This window comes from Cyprinus carpio, chromosome A14 (genome assembly GCF_018340385.1).
Source record: "Cyprinus carpio isolate SPL01 chromosome A14, ASM1834038v1, whole genome shotgun sequence".
NCBI classification, from domain to species: domain Eukaryota; kingdom Metazoa; phylum Chordata; class Actinopteri; order Cypriniformes; family Cyprinidae; genus Cyprinus; species Cyprinus carpio.
The window spans coordinates 27,447,351-27,473,807 of NC_056585.1; the positions used below are offsets into that span (position 1 = coordinate 27,447,351).

Here is a 26,457-nt window from a genome sequence, read left to right on the forward strand (position 1 = left end):
TGTGCTCGACAGAAGAACTAAACTCATGCAGGTACAGCCTGAGTGTGACTAAATGGGAGAACTGTCAGTTTTGGGTGAACTATCCCTTTAAATTGGCCAGCGAGAATTCTCGTAATGTAAACAGAGAGGATCTGGAAGCCTTTAGTGATACAATCAAAGCTGTGCGAGCTGATCCGTGCAGCATCACAGTGACCAACCTCTCAAGAGGCGACTGAATTTTGGGTTTTGATGCCCCTCGTCTACAGGCACTGAGGTGACGTGAGAGCCGCTCAGACGAACTCCTCCTCGCAGTGAGCGTCTCCCACCAGCAGAGAGCGCTTGTCGGGTTCGCTGAGGGCCATGCTGTTCATCGAGTGCTTGTCGGAGCGCAGCGAGCTGATGGAGGCCCGGCTGTAGTTGACGAAGCGGTCGAGCAGGCTGAGTTTGGGCGAGGGCCGGCGCAGCTCTCCCATGCCGATGTGAACGCTGACTTCAGACAGGCTGCCGTGTCTTCTCACCTCGCCCAGGCGTCTCTCCAGTGTCTCAGCGCTGGGTTTAGTGTAGCTGCAGAAACATGGAAACGAGGGTCAAACTATCCGAGCATCTTTCAATAACAAATCCTATTACTGAAGCACGCAAAAATGTGTTTTAAATCAAACTGTGTGAAGATCTGAGAGGCGTACCATTTGAGTAAAAGGGAGGAGAGCACTACAGACACGGAGGACGCAGCCATCGCAGCAGAGCCCATCCAGGGCTGAAGCACCAAACCCACCGGCATAAACACACCTGATCACAACAGCATCCCATAATATCACTCCAGCAATTATACAAACCTACAGAATGACGTCTCAATACTTGTTAAAGCATTAACAAGTCGTGAGATGCACTACTATCCAACATAATATTTACCTACACTGAAAAGTAGCTACTTGTACAATATTGTTTATTTAGACGTGACCTATTTTTTTTTTTTATTGGGATACAAATTGTAAAACAGAAAAAAAGAATTCAGTCAGGCTTTATTCAGCCAGGATGCATTGATCAAAATTGTCAGTAAAGACTTTTATAATCAACTGAATGCTGTTTCTTTGAACTTTCTATTCATCAAAGAGTTGAGAAAAGCTTTAATCATTGATAATAATCAGAAATGTTTCTTGAGCAGCAAATCAGCATATTAGAATGATTTCTGAAGATCATGTGACACTGAAGACTGGAGTAATGATGCTGAAAATACAGCTGCGCATCACAGAAATAAATTACAGTTTAACAGAGATTCACATAGAAAACATTATTTTAAATTATAATAATATTTCACAATATTACTTTTACTGTATGTTTAGAAAACAAACAAAGCCTTGTTGAAAAATACTGAAATAATTTAAAATTAGTTGTTATTTTTTTTATTTAGTTTAGTTGCTCTCACCTGCAGCGATGGGAATCCCCACAAGATTGTAGATCAGTGCAAATACAAAGTTGATTCGGATTCTTTTTACGGTCTTCTTCGAAAGGTCGATGCTCCCAACAACATCGAGAAGAAAAGAAAAAAAAATGCAAACCCAAAGAAACTTATGTTCAACTAAAAAACACTGCAATCTCAAGAAACTTATGTTCAACTAAAAAACACAATGTTTTTGTTTGGGGCAACAAAATAAAAATAAAAAAATAAAAAAAATGTTACATTAAAAAAAAAAAAATAAATTTATTTAACTAAATATACAAACAAACATAAAATACTGAGTAATAAAAAATTTTTTTAACGATATATGCAAACTGACATTATAGAGTTCTCAAAAAGCAAACAAAAACACGTCTTGAGAGTCTAAAAGCATTGACTGTGTGATGAAACAAAAAAGTGTAAAAAAGTGATGTAATATAACACAAGCAACAGCGCGATCGCATATATCCCTGTATATTATACAGTTATGTATTATAACACAAGCAACAGCGCATGTGTTATTAATTTAAAAAAAAATTCAAAAAAAAAAAATTTAATAAATGTTATAAAACAGTTCAACAAACAAGAAGTTAATAATGAGTAATATTGTTTTTTTTTTCAGTTTTGCCAGTTAAAATAGTTTAAAACAAAGCTGGAGTGAAACATTTGTGCATCTCAGAGAAACTCTGCAGTGCTTCGTTCCTGAATGAATCTGTTTCTGAACGAATCATTTGAGTCAATGATTCAGTGATCCATTCATAAAGACAGCCACTTGCACCGTTTCTAAAAGAATCGGCCGTTTTGAACGAATCGCTTGAGTGAATGATTCAATAAATCACTCATTCAGAGAGGGACTTGCTGCCACCTGCTGGCGTTTTTAGAGTCATATTACCAGTAATTATTATCTAGTAATATTATCTGTCGGCTGCCTCGATGGCTACATCCTGAGATCTCTTTTCTTGTCAATATCGCACACCTCCAGCTTTAAACACAACACAGTCATTACAGTCTCCATACCCTGATGAGCACCACGTCGGCTGCCTCGATGGCTACATCCGTTCCCGTGCCTATAGCGATCCCCACATCTGCCCTAGCCAGCGCCGGCGAGTCGTTCACTCCGTCGCCCACCATGGCCACGCGTCTCCCCGCTAGCTGGAGCTGCTCCACTTTCGCCACCTTGTGAGACGGCAAGACTTCTGCAAACACCTTCCTGATGCCCACCTGGACCAAAAAAGCACGATCTCAGCTGCTAAACTCCACCGCTGCATGAGGAGAATCATCGCTGGAGGGGATATTAAAGACTCCTGTACCTGAGCAGCGATGGCTCGAGCGGTTTTGCGGTTGTCTCCCGTCATCAGCACCACCTCCAGCCCCATCGCTGTGAGAGTGTGGACGGCCAGCTCTGCCTCAGGCTTCACTGTGTCTGCTACGGCCACCATTGCACAAAGCTCATCTGAGAAGAAAACAGCACACATCCACACAATAAACACTGTGCACTGCGAGGCACGGTGTGTGGTTATTTTTCAATCTGCAATTGCAATTAATTAACTCATTTCATTTGAAAACGCTTTTCCAGTGTTGACAGATTATGCAATTGCAATTATGGTACGTTCATGTCAGAAAAGATCGTATTTATGAGTTTTAATGCATATGAACGCCACCACGATAAACTTTATTTGAAATTATGATCACGATTTCTGCACTTTCGATTTATAAAGCATAACGTTCTGAGATATTCGCCCGCTGGCTATTTATCCTGAAACATTTTATTTTCATTTGACATATGCGTTATCTTGCATTGGTAACAAGCCTCCACAAGCTTTCATGGTTGCGGTTGCCAGATATCAAAAATTTAAACCCCGCCAATCGGTGCTTTTTTTTTTTTGTTTTTTTTTAAATCAATACAGTTTTTGCCCATTGGTATATTTAATCCTCCCAACCTGGCAACTATGCATACATGCTCTCTCTACATTACCGAAAAGGAGCTTTCATGGTTGCGGTTGCCAGATATCAAGAGTTTAAGGGCTTTTTTCTTAAAAAGTGGGCATTTACTTCCAAGTCTTCAATGCAGCACCTCCATCAAAGCTTATTACTTATTGATTTTGATGTTTTTGAATGTAAAAACCACGCCAACGTCATAAGTGGACCTCAGACAACAGTATAAGATAATAAAAAAAGCCAGTTCATCTCCCCTTTAAATCAGCGACTACTAGTTGACTAGAAAAATCTTTAGCCCTAGAACTGAATGCACTAGATTTAAATATATATATATATATATATATATGACCCTGGACCACACCATTTTTCAATACTGAGATTAATACATCATCTGAAAGTTGAATAAATAATAATTTGTTAGGAGAGGACAACATTTGATAGTTAACTATGTGAAAATCTGGAATCTGAGGATGCAAAAAAATCTAAATATTGAGAAAATCATCTTTAAAGTTGTCCAAATGAAGTTCTTAGCAATGCATATTACTAATCAAATATTTAGTTTTGATATATTTACAGTAGGAAATTGACAAAAAAATATCTTCATGGAACATGATCTTTACTTAACATCCTAATGATTTTTGGCATAAAAGAAAAATCAATAATTTTGACCCGTACAATGTATTTTTGGCTATTGCTACAAATATACCCCAGAGACTTAAGACTGATTTTGTGCTCCAGGGTCACATAAATATATATATATATATATATATAAATCTATATATATATATATATATATAGATAAATATAAATATATATATATATATATATATATATATATATATATATATATATATATATATATATATATATATATATATATATATATATAAATCTAGCATTGTCAGAACTGTATTTTTTTACATTACTTTTACAATTCCTCACATGGATATTCCTAGTGATCAAAGTGTGTCTGCAGTAACAGAAGGTCACTCACTGTCCACAGCCACCAGCACTGCAGTGTGTCCTCTCTTCTCGTGCTCCGTCATGGCTTCATCCACATCTGCTCGCACCTGCAGCGCGTTCCTCCTCATCCACTCTCTGTTCCCTATCAGCACCGTGGACGAGCACATCTGGACGACGGCTGAAACCACGAAGCCACGCGTTACACTCTCACAGCTTTCCGAACTGCATTGCATTTTGAGTTTGCAGCCAGTGAGGTGTTGCAGAAGCGGTCATGTGACACTCACCGAGCGGCTGCGGGTCCATGATGAGCGGGTGGTCGCTGCAGGTGCCACCGATCTGGATCAAGACGGCGTTGCGCTGGTTCTCCTCGCTGTCGCTGTCATCTCTCTTCAGCAGGTTTTCTGTGTTACTGACCAGACACCTGATGCCACAACCCGGCACGGCCTGGAAATCTGTACAGGTGCCGAGAGACTCCGTACCCAGCTCCTGAACACAGAAGAGACACTGTGAATCTAAACACCACAAACAGACTCAGGAGTGCACAGTGAGCTCTGATACAGGGACTCATGTTTAGAACAGTCACATAATACCCCAAAAAGGTGTTTAGACAGAACTAATATATCATTTATTTATTTACATATGCTGCCGTTCAAGGTATGCAAAAATACAGTAAAAATTGCAATATTGCTAAATATTATTTGAATTTAAAACAAGTGCTTTCTATGTGAATTTATATTAAAAAGTAATTTATTTCTGTGATCAAAGCTGAATTTTTAGTATCATTGCATGTACTGTTCTTTGTTTGTTTGTGTTACTAATGTTAACAAATGACACCTTATTGTACAGTTTTAGGAAAATGTTTAAATATTTTCAGTAAAGTTCATGTCATTCGACAGCAGTTTTTTTAAATGAAAAAGTTTTGGAAATTAAAATAATATTTCTCATAGTAAATACATAGCTTTTTAAAACTGTATTAATTACATAATAAAAATTACTTTCTTAAAGGATGCAATACAGTTGTTGGAATTTATTCCCATATTATATTTTAATTTTAATGTGTAACTTAGCTTAAAGGGACAGTTCACCCAAAAATGAAAATGGTCATTATTTACTCACCTTCAACTTTTTCCAAACCTCTGGGTTTTTTTTATTTTTTTTGGTTGTGTTGTGTTGAACACAAAAGAAGATATTTTGAAGAACATCGGTAACCAAACAGTTGACGGTAGCCATTGACTTCCATGGTATGAAACAAAATACTATGGAAGTCAATGGCTACCGTCAACTGTTTAGTCACCAACATTCTTCAAAATATCTTCTTTTGTGTTCAACAGCTGAAAGAAACCCATTCAGGTTTGCAACGAGTAAAAAAATGACAAAATACAAATTTTTGAGTGAACTGTCCCTTTAAATTAGCTTAAACCGCACCGCAGTTTGTAAGTAAAGAGACAACACACCATGAAGTCAAACTGACCTGTTTGCAGTATTTGGTGATGGCAGCACCCAGGGGATGTTCACTGTTATTCTCAGCCGTGCCGACGATCGCCAGCAGCTTAGAGCGTGGCATCCGGTTCCCCTCCGCCAGCATCTTCACCACGACCCACTTTGGGAGCGCGCCGTACGTGATGGTGCCGGTTTTATCAAACACTACAGTCTGAATCTGGCTTTAAAATCAGGATTTATAAAAAGGTCTAGCTCTGCACAACAACACGGCGGGAGCTTTAAAATCAGCGGGCCGTCTCTGACCTTGTGTGCCATCTCTAGCGGCTCTCCTCCCTTGATGAGGATCCCATTCTGGGCTCCTACACCGGTTCCCACCATAACCGCCGTCGGGGTGGCCAGACCCAGAGAGCAGGGGCAGGCGATGCAGAGGACCGTGATGGAGGCCTGGAAGGCGAAGCGGATGACGGCTTCCGCCTCAGAGATGCTCTTATCATAACCCTGCAGAGAGAGACGGTCACTATTTCATTGTGTTTAAAGAGCATACACCTAGTCTAGCCTTAAAGGGACAGTTCACCCAAAAATGAAAATGTACTGTAACATTTATTCAAACCTTGAATAAATTAATTATAGAGAAAAAATTAAATGCTTCTGAAATGGCCATCTTCACTCACAGGGAAATACTTCTCCACGAGCGGAAAGTTCACAAAGCCGATCAGAATCCAGGCCACGAGAGTCAGGAAGGACACTACGATGATGAACGGGACGAAGTATCCGCTGATCTTATCCGCAAACTGCTGGATGGGAGCCTGAGATGGGGAAGTTTAACAGAAGGTTGTGTGAAGATCAACGGTGAGGTTAAACGGCCTCGTGAATTTATTTTTAAATAAATCAAAGCTAAGCTAAAATGAAAGAAATTGATAAAACAACTAAACAAAATCCAGATATTTTTTATTGTAATTCACCGTTCAACAACTGTTTTTTTTTCCTTGAAAAACTAGAGTTCGCAAAGTCTAGAAAAACCTTAATATAGGAGGAAAACCAATTTTAAAAGAGTGATTTCTAGACTTGAAAAGTAACGTAATTTGATTATAATCTTACAACTAGATGAGCATTAAAATAATTAATATGCAATAAAATAATTAAAACACATATAAAAAAAAATGACCAATTAAAAAATTAGTAAAATATATATTTAAAAAAAGATGTATGAATTTATTTACTTTTTTTTTTTTTTTTTTTTTTTTTACCAGATAGTAAAGAGTTTTACTTATTTATTTATTTATTTTGAATTTAAATAAAAATTTAAGGAGTTTAAAAAAATAAAATACACTTTTTGGTTACTACAAAATATTCATACATCCATTTGTTTTATTTAATATTTTTCTTAAATTATTTTATTTTCAGTTTAATGCTAAATAATGAGTATCTGTGTCTGAACTTTTAACTGGCAATGCAACTGCAAAATACACTACAATAATACATATCCTTCATAGATATTAAAAATATTACATAATAATAATAATCAATAAATTAGAAATAATAACAAAATAATGTTCAAAAAAAAACAATTTTGTCAAAAATATTTTGACAATAAATATAAAAAAATAATTTTTATATTTTTTTTTTAATAAAAAAAAATTATATTATAATTAATTAATATAAATAATTTTATATTACAATTTAAAAAAAAAAAAAAAAACTTGTCCCTTTTAGGCTTGCACTCTATTCATTTTCTGCTTATTTTCTTAAAAAAAAAAAAAAAAACTATCACTAGCTTTCCCTATTCTTTTTCTATTCAATCAGTTTTCTTTTTATTTATTATATTTATTTAAAAAGCCCTTGTTTTTGGTCGCTTCCATTGTCCTCATTTGTAAGTCCCTTTGGATAAAAGCGTCTGCTAAATGACTAACTGTAAATGTAAAAGCAAAAACATAAATTGGCAGAACTACTATCTCAGTCTTCCAAATAAATAAACAGATGAGCAAGTGTTCACTTGGGCCGCATGATGCTATGACAGCAGATGCTGAGCTGACAGACGCACCTTTGAGGTCTGCGCCTCCTCCACCAGTACTGGCACTCTCTGCTGACGATCTGAGACAGAGTGGTTGTCTGTTGCCCACGTGAGTGGCTTTGATTGCATAATAGAGCACTCGGCACCTACAGCACAGGACACACTTCATATACCTCATATACAAACATTATACCGAAAGGCAATTTCCAGAGGATTCTGAGGAGAGCTGTGGTCACTCGGTTAAATTCTTTTCTACCGATCAGGCAATTTCCAGAGGATTCTGATTTACAGCTGTGGTCGCTGCTTTTTTAAGCTAAAACTGCTTTACAGTTGTTTGACATTGCTCTTTTGATGTTCCAGGTCAAATTTGTAAGTCCTTGGAGAGCACAACGTCCAAATGTCTGTAAATTAAAAAAAACGATTCTAGGTTAACTACTATCTCAGTCTATTCCATGGATAAACCAGATATGAGTAAGTGGCAGAAGGGCCCCGTGATGTTATGACAGCAGATGCTGATTAAGGACATTTATTCAAACTATCCTCCACCAAATCGCTGATCTTAGAAAGAGTGGTGTATGAACGAATGGCTTTGACAGCAAAGAGCCGCAGATTGATTCAGCCGAAATCACTGAGACGCACAAATCTTAGTGACTCCGGCTTTGATTGAAAGGGACACACTTCATCGGCGAAACAAACAATTACAAAGGCAATCCAGAGGATTCTGAACTTCTGGTCACTGATTTATTGCGTTAAACCCATGTCTGATTAAAAAACATTCTAGGTTAGACCTGTCATGGATGGATATGAGTATGTAAATATATATAAAAAAAACTAAAACTCATACAGCGGTGTTTTTTAAATATATATAAAAAAAACTAAAACTCATACAGCGGTGTTTTTTTGCTTTCATAACTTGAATTATTGAGTAATTTTAACTGCATTCTAATATGCTTCTTTATGCAGTAAATGCTTTTGGACTCTCAAAGTGAGTTATATACTCAATAATGTCGGCTCGCATATCATTAAAAAAACAATTATGATATTATCGTCGACGATAAACATCGCACACCCCAAACCTGGATCCCTCAACCTTTTCAACTCCAAGGCGACTCCAGTGTGTGATCACGGTTGCCAGGTTGGGAAGATTAAGTATACGAATGGGCAGAAAATATATCAATTGAATAAAAAAAATAAAAAAAAACTTATTGGGGGATTTAAACTCTTGACATCTGGCAACCGCAACTGAATGCTTGTGGAGGTTTGATACCAATACAAGATCACGCAAGTGGCAAATTAAACCTTTTCAGGATAAATAAGCAGATGATTATGCACGAGAGAAGCAGAAATCGTGATCATGGTTAACATATTGTGATGAACACACAACAATTATCTTGTCCGATTGCACTCATGTCCTCTCAACAATTATCTTGTCCGATTGCACTCATGTCCTCTCGAACCTGTAATGAGAGACTCGTCTGCCATCGAGTGTCCTTCAATCACTCGGCCATCGACTGGAAACTTCCCTCCGGGCACAACCTTCACAACATCTCCTCTCTGAACCAGCTCCACATCCACCTGCTCCTCGCTGAGAGACAGACAGAGACACGAGGTCATATGTGGGACGACGTCAGCTGTGCTCTCTAAACAGCACAGAGATGCACGAACCTTAACACGGACATGTCATCCTTCAGTGTAACAACAGTGGCCTCTGTCGCCTGTAGAGACATCAGCTTGGACAGAGCCTCCGAGGTCTTACTCTGCGATTAAAGACAATGCAACGCATTAAGAGATAGAATCACAAGCAGGCAGGCGAATAGCCCGTGCAACTGGAAATGCTTGCTCACCTTTGCTATCTGCTCCAGCCACCTGCCCAGCGAGATGAAGACAAACAGCATGGGCGGAGTATCGAAAAAGGTGATGGGGTTCACTTTCGCTCCTTCTATCATGGCGACCAGGAGAATCACCACGGAGTATGTGAATGCAATCGTTGTGGCCAGAACAATCAGCACATCCATATTAGCCGTCCTGTGCTTGACGGCTTTATAGGCTTGACAGTAGAAATACCGCCCACCGATAAACTAATTAAGACAGACAAAACCAGTGTGGTTACTAAATGCAAAGAGATCTTTCATAAAGCATTTACCAAAGCTTTAGCATGTTTTCGGTCCACTAAAGCAATAAGCCACAAGTAGCCGTGGTTTACAGTGAATTAATAACAGCTAAGGGGCGTTGTTAGGCATGACGCGAAACCACAGCTTCACAGGGATTACTGCTTTTATAAAACAATTATTCCATATATGTAGTAAGGTTTCACAAAATAAAAATGAAGAGAAAATAAAGTGTAATGATATTAATGTAAACAGTGTAAACAATGTAGCTGCTCAATGTAGCAGTTGTGGGTGCAACAAAGTGGTTGCCTAGCAACACACAAACGTAAACAAAGGTGCATGTTACTTTGTAGAGTACTGTAATTCACAACGGATTCAAACGTGGCTCAGCCAATCAGAATCAAGGAGCGGAACTCTCAAGGGATTCAAACATAGAAAGTGCATCAGTAGGCCACAAGCTGAGAGGTTAGCGACCTGAACGGGGACACAGAAGAGACACGAGATCAGGTTCATGATGGAGAGGCCCGGCAGCAGCTGCTTCTCCAGGAACATGGTGGAGTGGTACTTCTCCCGGTCCTCGGCCGAGGCGTTGTGGGGGTGGGACATTTCGATCTGGTGATCCACGATTATCATGTAGATCATCATGCCCATGACAGGCACGCAGAAAAACAAGCTGATGAGGAACGATCTCTTCCACCTGGGAGGAGACACGACGCCAGCATTAGCTTTGACCTACAGCCTTGTGAGCAACCAGACTGCATTTTAAGATTTATGAGCTACTTTTCTATTGTTTTTCAACGAGACAGAGGAAAAAGACACAAGTACAATCGCTCAAGTACAATTAAGCGAAGATCTCGAGACGTCGAATGTTTTTTCATTATTCTTGTAGCTTTGTAAAATGACGGTTGAAGCACTGACTATTTATACAATGTCTTTACTATCTTTCTGTGCCTTGACTTTGGTAGTTCCCTTGCTGTTTATGAAGGGTCAGAAAGCTCTCGGATTTCATCAGAAGTATCTTATCTGAAGATGAACGAAGGTCTTACGTGTTTGGAATGACATGAGGATGAACTATCCCTTTAATTCCTCCGGAATCATCATTTGCACAAATACGTCTGTTAACATCCCATGATTATTTTTCAGGTAACAGTGCTTTGAAAACTCATTCCAGAAACGCACTGCTCATGTACTTACTGTCGGATCTCACGGCTGTGATCCAAGTGACTCCCAGCACGATCTTTCTTCACTAGAGAGGCTGTGAATCCCAAGTTCTGTCCATCAAAAAAGGGAAGAACACATGCTTCATAGTTCCCTATAATATTATTTACAGCTTTCTTCCAGAACATAATGAACCGACACACAACTTAATAAGTGACTGATTCAGAAAACGGTGCCGCTCACGCAAAAACAATCACTGATTATCACACTTCACGGTTACCAGATTGCTGAAATATATGTAAGCAGATTAAGATATACAGTACAGACCAAAAGTTTGGAAACATTACTATTTTTAATGTTTTTGAAAGAAGTTTCTTCTGCTCATCAAGCCTGCATTTATTTGATCAAAAATACAGAAAAAAAAAATTGTATATTACAACTATATTATTACAATTTAAAATAATTGTTTTTAAATTTATTATACTTTAATTTATCATTTATTTCTGTGATGCAAAGCTGAATTTTTGGATCATTATCACATGATCCTTTAGAAATCATTCTAATATGATGATTCATTATCAAAGTTGGAAAACAGTTCTGCTGCTTAATATTTTTTCAGAACATGTGATACTTTTTTAGGATATTTTGATGAATAAAAAGTAAAAAAAAAAAAAAAAAAGAAGCTATGTTTTTAAAATATAAATATTTTGTAATAACAATATACACTACTGGTCAGTAATTTGGGGTCAGTAATTTTTTTTTCTTTCTTTTTTTAAATAAAATCAATACTTTTATTCAGCAAGGATGTGTTAAATTGATAAAAAGTGATAGTAAAGAAAATGTATTTTTAGAATAAATATTATTAGAATTTTTTTTTCTTTTGAATAAATGCAGTTCTTTTTAACCTTTTATTCATCAAATATATTAGACAGCAGAACTGTTCCCAACACTCATAATAAATCAGAATATTAGAGTGATTTCTAAATGATCATGTGATAGACTGGATGTTACATGTGACACTGAAGACTGGAGTAATGATGCTGAAAATTCAGCTTTGCATCACAGGAATAAGTTATTTTTTTTAAAGTATATTCAAATAGAAAACTATTTTTTAAGTTGTAATAATATTTCACAATATTACTGTTTTTTCTGTATTTTTGATCAAATAAATGCAGGCTTGATGAGCAGAAGAGACTTCTTTCAAAAACATTAAAAATAGTAATGTTTCCAAACTTTTGGTCTGTACTGTATATGTGTAGTATTTGTGACCCTGGACCACAAAACTAGTCATAAGGGTCAATTTTTTTAAATTGAGATGTATACATCATATGAAAGCTAAATTAATAATCCTTCCATTGATGTGTGGTTTGTTAGGATCGGATCATATTTGGTTGAGATACAACTATTTGAAAATCTGGAATCTGAGGGTGCAAAAAAAAATAATATTCTAAATATTGAGAAAATCATCTTTAAAGTTGTCCAAATGAAGTCTTAGCAATGCATATTACTAATCAATAATTAAGTTTTGATATATTCACCAAATGAAACATGATCTTTACTTAATATCCTAATGATTTTTGGCATAAAAGAAAAATCGATAATTTTGACCCATATTTAATTTTTTTGGCTATTGGCCTGGGTGCCAGCCCCGAACCCAGCCCACAACATTTTTTGGACGGGAAGTTCGGTGCTGGACTCGATCCATTGAGGAGTAATTATGCTCGGCTCCCAGAAGGCCGAGCCAATCAAATTGCCAGGGCGGGCTTTAATCGATGATGGACAGGCTATCTGCGGTTACGTAAGATAGGGCGTCTTGAAAGGTAGGCTCACGATCTCTTTTCTCTGAAGCCTCAGATGGACACGCTTCTTCAGCCTTGTCCTCTTTCGTCGTCTTTCCATTTTTTAAAGTTAGTCAAGTCGCGTTGCAACCGTGTAATAAAGTTGAGACAGGGCCGACAAATGCGATAAGATTTATTTTGTCATTATTGTCGAGATCTAATCACTAAACTGAGAACTTGTTCGTATATACACGCACCTTTTGTGTTTCTCTCAAAAATGTATTCGTGCTTGTAAGTACTCCGCGAATTCTTAAATTATTTTTTACAACAGCGGCAAAGATCATTTACACTCATTACTTTCCTACTTCTTCCAGTTCCAGCGTGCGTGCGTGCAGTTGAACTCTGTTGACAACTATGCGTTGCTCAACATACGTCACTTACTGGCGTTGTTCTGATTGGTTGTAGGTCTATCCAATTGAGTGCAGAGTTTTTTTTTTTTATTGGTTCGGTTAAGACACGCCCCATAATCAAGTGCAATGGAGCAGTATCAGACTCACAATTCTGCCTAGAATATGAGTATGACGAAGTCAGGCTAATTTTTTTGGCTATTGCTACAAATATACCCCAGAGACTTAAGACTGGTTTTGTGCTCCAGGGACACATATATGTGTGTGAACATGAAAGTGAATTCACCTCTATCCATCTGATCACGTCTCTCGGACCGGTCACTTCCGGGTCATACCTGATGTGGGCTTTATTAGTTGCCAAGGCGACTGAAGCATAGAGGATGCCCTTCTGCTTCATCAGGTTAGACTCAATTTTGTGAACACAGGAGGCACATGTCATCCCTCTGACTTTTAAAAACAGACACGTCATCCTCAAACTTGTGCTGATGAGAAAATGGGTCAAAAATCAACAATAGCTAACCACAAGCTCCAGGGTCCCATCGGAGCCGTCACAATTCTCCATCACTGAAGCCGTGAAGCCGAGCTCTTGGATAAACTCCGCTATTCTCTGAGGATCGATGATCGAGGGGCTGTATCGAACCTCGGCTTTACCGGCCATCAGTGCAACCAAAACTGAGTGTACACCTGAGGGAGAAAGACACGATGCCACACTAAATACAGCCGCTCTTAGATTATAACACTCTTTACATGTTTGCTTTAAACATTCTACCTATTAATATGAGTTTTGTAACAGATCTACTGATTAATCAATTTTAGACACCATCATTATGATTTATTATATTTATTATATTAATTATATTCTAGCATGATTTTATTTTGTAAAGATCTGGGATTACCAGTGTGTTTTTTTTTTACATAAATAAATAAATAAATGTATTTATTAGTTTATTTATTTACTATTTTATTTATTTGTTTGTTTATTATTTATTTATTTTTAATTATTATTTTATTTATTTGTTTTATTAATTAATTAATTTGTTTGTTTATTATTTTATTTGTTTATTTATTTGTTTTTAATTACCAGTTTATTTATTTGTTTTTATTTATTTGTTAATTTTTTTATTTGTTTGAATATTTTATTTATTTATTTGCTTATATGTTTGTTTATTTATTATTTTATTTGTTTATTTATTAGTTTTTTTATTTGTTTAAACACAATATAGCAATATAAATATTAAAAAATATATAAATATAAAAAAATAAAAAAAAATCATATACAATCTTTCAGTTTGTTCATTACAAAAATTCTAAAATTCTTCCAGGAGAGACTTTTTAAAAAATGTCTTTTAATATATTTTCTGAATAATATTGTCGTCTAATATCATTTAAAATTGGAAACTCTAATAAAATAGAAAATCAGGCTGGTTTCTCTTCTCCTTTTAATAAATATGAATGTGTGAGTCTTGAATATGCAATTCAGAAACTGATTACATGTAATCTGGATTAAATAATCAGATTCCAAAAATTAAGTACTTAAGTATTTTATAATGCTCATAATCTGACAACACATATATTTTAATGGATTACATGATTACATATTACTCACGCAACAGAAATGAATTATTTATAATGCATTGACTCTCCCTAATTCTTTTTCTCTTTTAATATTCCTTTCTAAAATTCACAATGAGGGTCAATGGCCGCGCTGACATGCAGCTAAACAAATAAAAGATTTATTTTTAGTGTCCAAGTGTTTAAATTAATTTTATTTGACATTGCATGATTTAATTAATTACTCGCTTTTATCAACTCACTGCAGTTCTTAGATTAAGCCCAGTTTGGAAAACCCTGGTGCAATGTCACGTTTAATGCATTTTATGATCTTTTCTTTCTTTTTATATCAACACGGTACATATAACGGTAAGTTTAAAACGAGCTTGATTGGGGATACCGTGCTCGTTCTTCAGGTTCCTCTCGATGTTGGCCACGCAGGAGGCACAGGTCATTCCACCAATCTGGATAAAACATTTGGAAATCGTGTTTGTTGAAGCCTCAGCATCACTCTCTGCTTCGTTCTCTTTCACGGCCGAGCAGACCGGAGATAACGACGAGCTCCGGACAGACGGCGCTGGCGGCGATCTGCTTTTGACCACTGAAGACACCAGAGAATTTGTCTCTGAAAACAAGACAGGACAAAGTTAAGAGAGACATGATACTGGTTTCAGTGGGAAAGACAATGAAGGACGTTGCTGCTGTGCTTTGTGTAATTGCCTAATCTGCACTCCAAAGCAACGGCATGAATATAAACAGATATTAAACATCATGGTATCACTGCACTGTTTTTCTAAAGTTTTTTTTATATTACTTTGAGTCACGATGACTTGCATTTCTGTATTCTATAAATAAATAAATCATCTGGACACATGACGACGCTGTTGAGAACTGGGACGGAAATGTGCTTCTGTCATGACAATAGTGTCACAGTGCCAGAAAATCTCAAGCGCACAAAACTAGACTGCCTTGTTTTAATGCAAAACATAATTTATTGTTTTCGTTCTTTTTATGGAGTGGTGAAATATGAACAGGACACAAGCTCTTGTTTTTGGAACCAGTCAGATATGGTATTAAACATGTTAATGGAAGCTCAAACGCAAGAACAAACCACTCTGGTTCTCATGCATCAAGCCAATCTGATATGGATGACTTTTACAACATCTCTCAGTTTTCATTAAAATATCTTCAAATGTGTTCCAAAAATCATTTTAGGGTGACCTAATGCTTTTATCAGCTTTTTTACTTGCAATAATTGGATTCTCCATTTCTAGTCAACTTGAAAATGTAACTACAACATGATTCAAGTAACTTGTCCTTTATTAACCCTCTAGTTAAATAAATTTATCACACATGAAGTTGTCAACATGATGTAAATGTTAAACAAATCACTTGTTAGATATCTGTGCAAAAAAGATGCATAAACTACGATTACATCTTCTACAAACTTGTCTTATACATATTATATGTGACCCTTGAACACAAAAACAAAAACAATCATAAGTTTCATTAATTAAAACTAACCTTAATTATGTCATACAATAAATTAATGTAATCTCTCCACTGATGTATGGTTTGTTAGGAGGACAATATTGTCCGAGATGCAAACTATTTGCAAATCTGGAATCTGAGGGTGCAAAAAAATCTAAATATTGAGAAAATCATCTTTAAAGTTGTTCAAATTAAGTTCATTAGCAATGCATATTACTAATCAAAAATTAGGTTTTGATATATTTACGGTAGGAAATTTACTAAATATCTTCATGGAACATGATCTTTACTTAATATCCTAATGATTTTTGGCATAAAATAAAAATCTATAATTTGACCCAAACAATGTATTTTTTGGACATAATACAATTAAAACGCCTCACACTAATCAAAAATCAAAATAAATAAAACAAAAAAAATGCTTTACGCTAATTCAAATTCAAAATGACTGAAGGTAAAACACCAGTAGACTATTAGACTATTAGACTGTTATTGACTATAAAAAGTTCCACTATTTAAATTAATAGAAGGAAAGACATACAGTAAGAAGAAACACTTACCACTGTTAACCAGCTCAGTAAAGACTAATAGAAGGAAAGACATACAGTAAGAAGAAACACTTACCAGGGAGAAAAGCATCAAAGCCCATGTCCTCTATGGCGGCCCTCAGCTCCTCAGAAGTCATCACTAAAGGGTCAAACTCAAAGGTTCCCTGATGACTGGCCAGTGACACTAGAGCCGATCTCACTCCTTTCTTCTGGGAGATCACACCCTCGATGGACTGGACACAGGAGCCGCAGGTCATGCCCTCGATGTGGATCTCTCTGCGACGGACACCAGCGGCTGGGAGGAAGCCCGTCCTCTGGGGAAGCTGGGAGGACAGCTGCTTTAAAACTCCCTGGAGGAAGGTCCTTCGATGGCTTTCTGTAGCTCCGCCGCCGAGGTTTCTTTCGGGTTGTGTTGAATCACAGCTTGTGTGTTCTCCAAGGACACCACGACCGAGCTCACTCCGGGCAGCTTGGATATATTGTCCTGAATACTGACCACGCAAGACTTGCAGTGCATTCCCGTCACCTGAAACACTGTCGTGATGGATGGACCCGAGGACGGCTCTGAGACCTTCTCCTCCGGCGGTTTGTGAGCGCGGAGCAGGCGCTCGACTTCACTTGCTGAAAGCTTTAACTGCCGAGGTTTTGATTTGACAACGGCTTTGAACCCAGCCACCTCGATTTGGCTCACGATCTCATCCACCGTGATGACGCACGGCAGGTAGAGTACAGCGGCCTCCTGGGACTCGAGAGACACTGAAAACACACAGACAGAACCAAACATCAGCTCTCAGGGAATGTTAAGAGTATATGCACGCTCCAGTGTTAATTTTTCCCATGAGTAAGACGATAAGGTCTATGATCGATAACTGTGACTATATTAACATGCAATATCGTTGACGAAAAAAGACGAGACTAAAATGTATTTAAAAAAATAAAAACCATACCAAAATTTATTTTCACTTTAATTTTTAATAGATAAAAATAATAACAATACTGAAAAAATATTATGAATTTTACAGTTTAAATGATTCATAATTTATACATATAAGTATTGCAATAATATCTATATACATAAATAATTCATATCTAAGTCTCTGATATTAATGAATATATTTAATAGCCTGTAATAAATCAGTACACTAGATGAGGTCAAATAAACCCTGTGTATGAGTCCACATTGTGTTCATTGGTGAAAGAGCAATACCGGAAATGCAAAAATACATTTCTCAAATGAAAAAAATCTTTGATTATTATTTTGAGCAAAATAAATAAATAAATTATATTATATTAATATATATATATAAATATATATATAGTATATATATATATATATATATATATATATATATCAATACAGTACAGTACAGACCAAAAGTTGGGAAACATTACTATTTCTAATGTTTTGAAAGAAGTCTCTTCTGCTCAGCAAGACTGCATTTATTTGATCAAAAATACAGAAAAAAATGTCATATTGTGATATATTATTACAATTTAAAATAATTGTTTTTAAATTTATTATACTTTAAGTTATCATTTATTTCTGTGATGCAAAGCTGAATTTTTTAGGATCATTATCACATGATCCTTAGAAATCATTCTAATATGATGATTCATTATCAAGTTGGAAAACAGTTCTGCTGCTTAATATTTTTTTCAGAACATGTGATACTTTTTTTAGGATATTTTGATGAATAAAAAGTAAAAAAAAAAAAAAAAAAAAAGAAGCTACGTTTTTAAAATATAAATATTTTGTAATAACAATATACACTACTGGTCAGTAATTTGGGGTCAGTAATTTTTCTTTTTTTTTTCTTTTTTTTTAAATAAAATCAATACTTTTATTCAGCAAGGATGTGTTAAATTGATAAAAAGTGATAGTAAAGAAAATATAGATAATTAGAAATGTTTTTTTTTTTATTTTGAATAAATGCAGTTCTTTTTTTAACCTTTTATTCATCAAATATATTAGACAGCAGAACTGTTTCCAACACTCATAATAAATCAGAATATTAGAATGATTTCTAAATGATCATGTGATAGACTGGATGTTAACATGTGACACTGAAGGCTGGAGTAATGATGCTGAAAATTCAGCTTTGCATCACAGGAATAAATTACTTTTTTTTAAAGTATATTCAAATAGAAAACCTATTATTTAAATTGTAATAATATTTTCACAATATTACTGTTTTTTTTCTGTATTTTTGATCAAATAAATGCAGGCTTGATGAGCAGAAGAGACTTCTTTCAAAAACATTAAAAATAGTAATGTTTCCAAACTTTTGACCTGGACTGTATATATATATTATTTTAACTATTAAGCATGACGGAAATGTGACGAAAAGAGACTAAAATGCTTTTCTAAAATACATTTAGTCGACTAAAACTTGACAAAAACAAAAACAAGACAAGGTTGACTAAATATGACGATAACTAAAAAGTGCGTTTGACACCAGGACTGAGACTAAATGAAAAATGTCCGACAAAAGTAAAGTTGATGTCATTCTAACAAAACAAATCTCATTCAAATCAAATATTTAATTTATCAAAAAAAAAAGTAACTAAATAAATAACAAAACAATTTGCATGTTTACAGTTCTCTGATGTTAGTTAACGGTCACACTGACACGCGGCAGGTACCATTTTTATGATTTAATTATTAGCTTTTTATCCACACACAGCCCCACTGCAGTTCTTACATTAAGCCCAGTTTAGGAAACCCGGTGTAATGTCATGTGGCCACCGTGTGTAACATCATAATCCTTTTATGATATATCAAAAAATGCAATATCCTCTTTGCTTTTTTAATATCATGTTATAATAATACTAAATCAGATAAAACGTATCAGAATAATTTGACTACAAATGATGAGGAAGGGAAGGTCATATTGCGTTATCTTAAATGTAGAGACACCGGTTTTAAGCAACTATAAGCAAGATTTGAGGAAGGGAAGGTCATATTGCGTTCTCTTAAATGTAGAGATTGTGTAAGATGGATATTTCACCCAAAAATAAAAATTCTGTAAATCATTTTCAAATCAATTATCACTTCTTTCTTATCTTGAACAAAAAAGAAGATATTTTGAAGATATATTTTTACTATGTAAGTCAATGGCAAATATATTCAAAATATCTTCTTTTATATATCATTTTCAGGTGAATTATCCCTTTAAAGTTGGTTTTATCATATAACTTCCCAATGCACGATGTGATAAAATGTTAAAGTTCAGTGTGACGATGACACTTGAGATTGTTTTACTGAAGCAAAGGTAAAAGTCACTTGATACCTTTAATCTTCTCAACACCTTTCAGCTTCCCGATCTTGCTCTCTATGGTTGTAGTGCAGGAGAGGCAAACCATTCCTTCGATGCGCATTTTCACCGCCTCCACTCCGCCGGAGGAGCGAGAACTCGGCCCTTCCTGCGCATCAGGAAGCCAAGCAGCTGCTCATCACGTCCCCGAGCCCGCTCCGCACCGAGCAGAGACGGGACAAACGTGACGGCCAGGCCTCGGTGGTCAGCGCTCTCCTGCGTCTCCAGCACTCCTGTAGTCAGTGCCAGCGCGCTCCGTGCCTGCTGGACAGAGTCAGTGCTGCAGCCTGCGGTGCTGAAGACTCTGGTTTCTGTTTGGACCGGTGCTGACGCAGCATTACTCAGACTGCACTCAAAGCCCATGTCTTCAATGGCTTCTGCTAAGGATTCTGGACTATGGCGAGTGTGGTCATACGTCACAGCTGCATTACTCTGCTCCAGAGACACCTGTGGAACAAAACAGAAAAGCTCATAACGTGCTAATCCGTAAACTCGTAGAACAGCATTGTTCCAGTAACCTGAAATACCGCACGTGCTTGTTGTTGCACAACACATCGTTACACAGCAGATAGTTCTGGATGCTGATTGGCTAAAGCAGCATTTCAGGTGTACTCCAGTACATGATATTTCTTCACATTAATATAAAAGCTTTCTTGGGTATCTGTTACAAAAATACATATGTACAGTACAGGTCAAAAGTTTGGAAACATTACTATTTTGAATGTTTTTGAAAGAAGTTCTTCTGCTCATCAAGCCTGCATTTATTTGATCAAAAATACAGAAAAAACAGTAATATTGTGATATATTATTACAATTTAAAATAATTGTTTTTACATTTATTATACTTTAAGTTATCATTTATTTCTGTGATGCAAAGCTGAATTTTTAGGATCATTATCACATGATCCTTTAGAAATCATTCTAATATGATGATTCATTATCAAAGTTGGACACAGTTCTGGCTGCTTAATATTTTTTCAGAACATGTTGATACTTTTTTAAGGATACTTTGATGAATAAAAAGTAAAAAAAAAAAAAAAAAAAGAAGACTATGTTTTTAAAATATAAATATTTTGTAATAACAATATACACTACTGGTCAGTAATTGGGGGTCAGTAATTTTTTTTTCTTCTCTTCCTTTTTTTTTTAAATAAAATCAATACTTTTATACAGCAAGGATGTGTTAAATTGATAAAAAGTGATAGTAAAGAAAATATATTATTAGAAATGTTTTTTTTTATTTTGAATAAATGCAGTTCTTTTTAAACCTTTTATTCATCAAATATATTAGACAGCAGAACTGTTTCAACACTCATAATAAATCAGAAATATTAGAATGATTTCTAAATGATCATGTGATAGACTGATGTTACATGTGACCTGAAGGCTGGAGTAATGATGCTGAAAATTCAGCTTTGCATCACAGGAATAAATTTATTTTTTTTAAAGTATATTCAAATAGAAAACTATTATTTTAAATTGTAATAATATTTCACAATATTACTGTTTTTTTCTGTATTTTTGATCAAATAAATGCAGGCTTGATGAGCAGAAGAGACTTCTTTCAAAAACATTAAAAATAGTAATGTTTCCTAACTTTTGTCCTGTACTGTATATGTGTGTGCACTGTGTATATTTATTATTTCTATATAAATACACAAACATGCATGGGTCAGATAAGTAAATTAAAAACAATAAATCAAAACAAATACATAATAATAATAAAAATAAGATGTCAAAATTTGGTTGTAATAATAATGTTTCATTGTCATTTGGTGGAACACTTATAGTTATGTAAGAATTCAAACAGCATGCTTATTCTTGACCTGTACATATTAAACTATGTAAAACAATAAGTGTGCATATTAAATTTTATTGGGCTTTAAATGAGTAAAAAAAGTCTTACTGACAAATGGGCAAAATCTAGGATAGTGGCACATTAAAAAAAATAAAAATAACAACTATTTAGTATCTGGGGTGAAAGCAATTAGTTTTTTAATATGTCATAAATTGATTTTTGTTGTAAATGTGCCTGACGAGATTGTTACACTGAATGACATTTTAGTAGGTGTCTTCTGTAAATCAGGGGAAAATTTATGATTTTAATTTTTTGCTCAGAAAAACAAAAAATATATATAAATATTTTATATATAACAAATAAATTTTTCTTAAATATACATGTATACTGTATGTGTGTGTATTTATATACATAATAAATATACAAAGCACATGCACATATATTGTTTTGTAAACAAAACTTTTATTTTGGATGTGATTAATCACGATTAGTCACTTGACAGCACTAAAAAAAATCATATGACGAGACGGACAAACAAATTATGATTTTGAATAAGCCTTTTTTAAGAGAAAGTCTTTTAGTTTTGCTTTAAAAAGTGATTTTTACTCTTTTATTGGTTGAACAGGCAGAAAGGCAGATTAAAGGAACAAGCTAGAAGCCAAGGACACTTAAACAAGCATTAAAAATCAGATCCCAAGCTTCTGAATGGTAGCACGGGTATTATTTAATTTCTTTAAGAATGCGTTTCGCTAACCTTTACATTTGCATTTGAGCTTTTGAGCTAATGCACGAGCGTGACAATGAACCCAGTGTGACTCCTCATATCACCGTGTGACCCTCAAACCCTGAAATCCTCTTGAAGAGTTTGTTTCCGCACAATAAGCACAATTCTAGATCTATAGCTTCGTCTTTGTGTTCACATTGACTGCTCGCTTAGACAGAGCCTCGCTGTTTGTTCCTGTGTGTAACAAAGCTTCTGTATTTGACAGTACTTTGGCTTTTTAAAGGTCTTAGACAAATAACTATTTAATTATCTGCTCATTTGACCCATGTGCGCAGAATAAGTGTGTTTTAAGGGAAAGGGCAGGACGAATTAGCAAAAATTAGATTGTGGATCTAAGTTGAACAAACAAGTGGCTTTCGTCAATCACACGTCTGTTGCTGGAGGGAAGGCTCTGGTGAGTATTATCACCACCGTATATTTGTGTCGGACTGCTTTGTCAGCCAGAAACCCCAGGAGTCTGACCACATACAATGATTCATGGAAAAAGGACACCAGGAAATGTAATCTGTGGCTCAGCTAGGTTTCTGTGTGTTTGTTTAGGGATAAAGGATGACAATTGCACACAAGAACTGTGTTAATAATAGTGAAAGTGAACATATGGTCAGACCAGCCGCGAGCTCAGAGAGATATAAGGTCTAGCAATAAACTTATATTGGTGTTAATAGACAACTATATACCTGTTTAACATATATATGCAATTATAAAGCATGAAGATATTAAAATTTAAGATACTGCAAACGGATACACACACACACACACACATTTATAATTTCAGACTGCCGTTCAAAAGTTTGGGATCAGTAAAATATTTATTGTTTTTTAAAGAAGTTTCTTCTGCTCATCAAGGCTGCATTTATTTGATCAGAAATGCAGAAAAATATTGTGAAATATTATTACCATTTAAAATAATGGATTTCTATTTTAATATATGTTAAAGTATAATTTATTTCTGCGATCAAAGCTGAATTTTCAGCATCATTCGGTGTCACATGATCCTTCAGAAATCATTCTAATATGCTGATTTATTATCAGTGTTTGAAACAATTTTGCGGTGTAATATTTTGTTTTTTGGAACCTGTGATGCATTTTTTATTTTTTAAATTAATGATTCTTTGATGAATAAAAAGTTAAAAAGAACAGCATTTATTTAGAACAGAAATCTTTTCTAACAATATGCACTACCATTTCTTCTTTTTTTCTGACAGAAATTAATGCTTTTATTCGGCAAGGACGTGTTAAATTGATAAAAAGTGATAACATATAAATATTAATATTAATTATTATTAGTATTATTAGTATAAATATTATTTATATATAAATATTAAAAAATATTTTAAAGTATATTAAAATAGAAAACCATTATTTTAAACCGTAATAATATTTCACATTATTAGAGTTTTTTCTATATTTCTGATCAAATAAATGCAGCTCTGATGAGCAGAAGACATTACAAATCTTACTTTTGAACAGCGGTGTATGTGCACATGAACACAAATGCATATGTGTCTGATTGTATATTTGCATATTTTGCTCACTGTTTACTGGAAATACACTGAAAGAAAATGCTTATAGACTGAATGAATGTTTTGAAACCCACACGAGGAAGAAGTAACACTTTCGTTAATTGGCCAAGCATGCACGGTGATAATTACAATAATTATATTCATAAAAAGATAACAGCAGACCTTATTAACCTCACGTCGACTTTGTGTTCATTTGTGGAGATTAGCATTAATGTCACTCTCTCACCTGTATATGAAAGACCCCCGGCAGAGCCCCGATCCGGCCCTCAATGGACTGAACGCAGGAGCCGCAGGTCATGCCCTCGACCCCGAGGGTCACATGACACAGACCAGCCCTCCACGCCATTCCTCCTCTGAAGGAGAGAGATACAAGAGAAAACTGATACGGACCCAGCAGAGCAAACAGAGTCTCTTCCTTCGGTTTGGCTACATGCTCTTGAGCCGCTTTAGACGACAGACAAATAAAAGCAATTCTGAGCAGCTCTGCAGGATGTTTAAAACACAAACTCTGAATAACAATTACATGAACACAACACAGTCGTTATTTAGGGTACTTCAGAAATAGCATGGTATTACCAAGAAGCAAGACCGAAAGATGGCACTTTTTGCTAGAATTAAACATAACAAAAACAGACTTGACTGTCCTAACAATCAAGCATAATTAAATTAAATTATTTTACACCACAAGCCTGTCTGTATATTTTAATACAAGACATCAAAATGATAACAAAATAAAAAAAAAATAACCTCAAGTCGATGTTTTATCTCACTGTTTAATCCTTTTTTAATAATTATGATGGATGACATTAGGTCTATGAAACAAGAAGAACCCATTTGGTTCAAAAGGTTACATTTATTTAGCATTAATCAACATAAACTATCACTAATGTATTGATTAATCTTAGTTTATGTTCATTTCAACATTTATTAGTACATTATTCAAATCAAACGTTGCATCTGTTAATATTATGTAATGCACCTGAGCTAACAATTAATTTTTATAATAAATTGTATATATATATATAATATATATATATATATATATATATATATATATATATATATATAATTATATTATATAATAACTTTTAATAATAATATAATAAATGTTTTATATTTATATAAATATATAATAACATTTAATAAATCAACATTTATATAAAATATATTATAATATATAATGATATTTAAATGTATTATATTTATAATATAATAATATATAATTTTATAATATAATAAATTGAATTTTATAATATATGTTTTCTAATATATAATTTTAAATACCAATATATATTTCATAATATATAATATTTTTTAATGCCAATATATAATACATTCATTATATTACATAATAAATAAAAAATATAATATAAAAATAAAAATATATAATATAAAACCAAAAAACAATAAATAATAAATAATAAATAAAAAACAATAATACAATATAATACATTTATATATTTTATAATAATAAATACATTTTATTAACTTTAATAAATATTAATAATAATTGTAACAAATGTATTTCTCATTGTTAATGTTAGTTAATGCATTATCCTTGTTATAAAGTGTTACCTCGATAATTAAATATAATAATGTCGCTCTCTGCCCTCAAGCTAACATAAACAACTGACGCGAAGCGCACAAAACAGCACGATTTCTTTACCTTTCATGCGAAGTGAGGCTCCGGAGTCAAGGGAACATCGCTGCAGTCCCTTGTTAGGGAAGTTTTCACAGTGACAGCAGCACTAGCCTGGCTAACACACACTTCCCTAGTCTCTAACAGACTCCTCTAAAACCTGTGTGTGTGGGGGGGGGGTCCGCACACAGCAGAAGAGCGCTTTCTCTGCAGAAGTCACGCTGGAGCTTGATAAATCCATGCGGAATGAAGGAACGAAGACCTTCAAACCAGAACCACATCTCTCACACACATCTCTACAACATCAACAGACAACATAAACACCCACTACAAATAGCGCACTGCTTAAGCAAAGGACTCCCCCTCGGGCTAATTTTAATAAACATACACACCAATCATGGGACAAACTTCAATACTCACCCACGCATGATGGGATAAACTGCTGTTCTGGGTTTTTATTTGAGCTCAACATCCACTCCACTATTCTATACGTTTTTTTTTTTTTTTTTTTTTTTTTTTTTTTTACTTAAACTTGCTCCTGAGAATCAGAAAAAAAAAAGTTTTGTGAATTTTTTTTTTTTTAAAAAATTGA

At 34.8% G+C, this 26,457-nt stretch overlaps 1 pseudogene; it reads right to left on the bottom strand.

The window, feature by feature from the left end:
• LOC109101579 lies at positions 1 to 26,124 on the bottom strand (annotated as a pseudogene).
• Between the last annotated feature and the right edge of the window lie 333 nt (positions 26,125 to 26,457).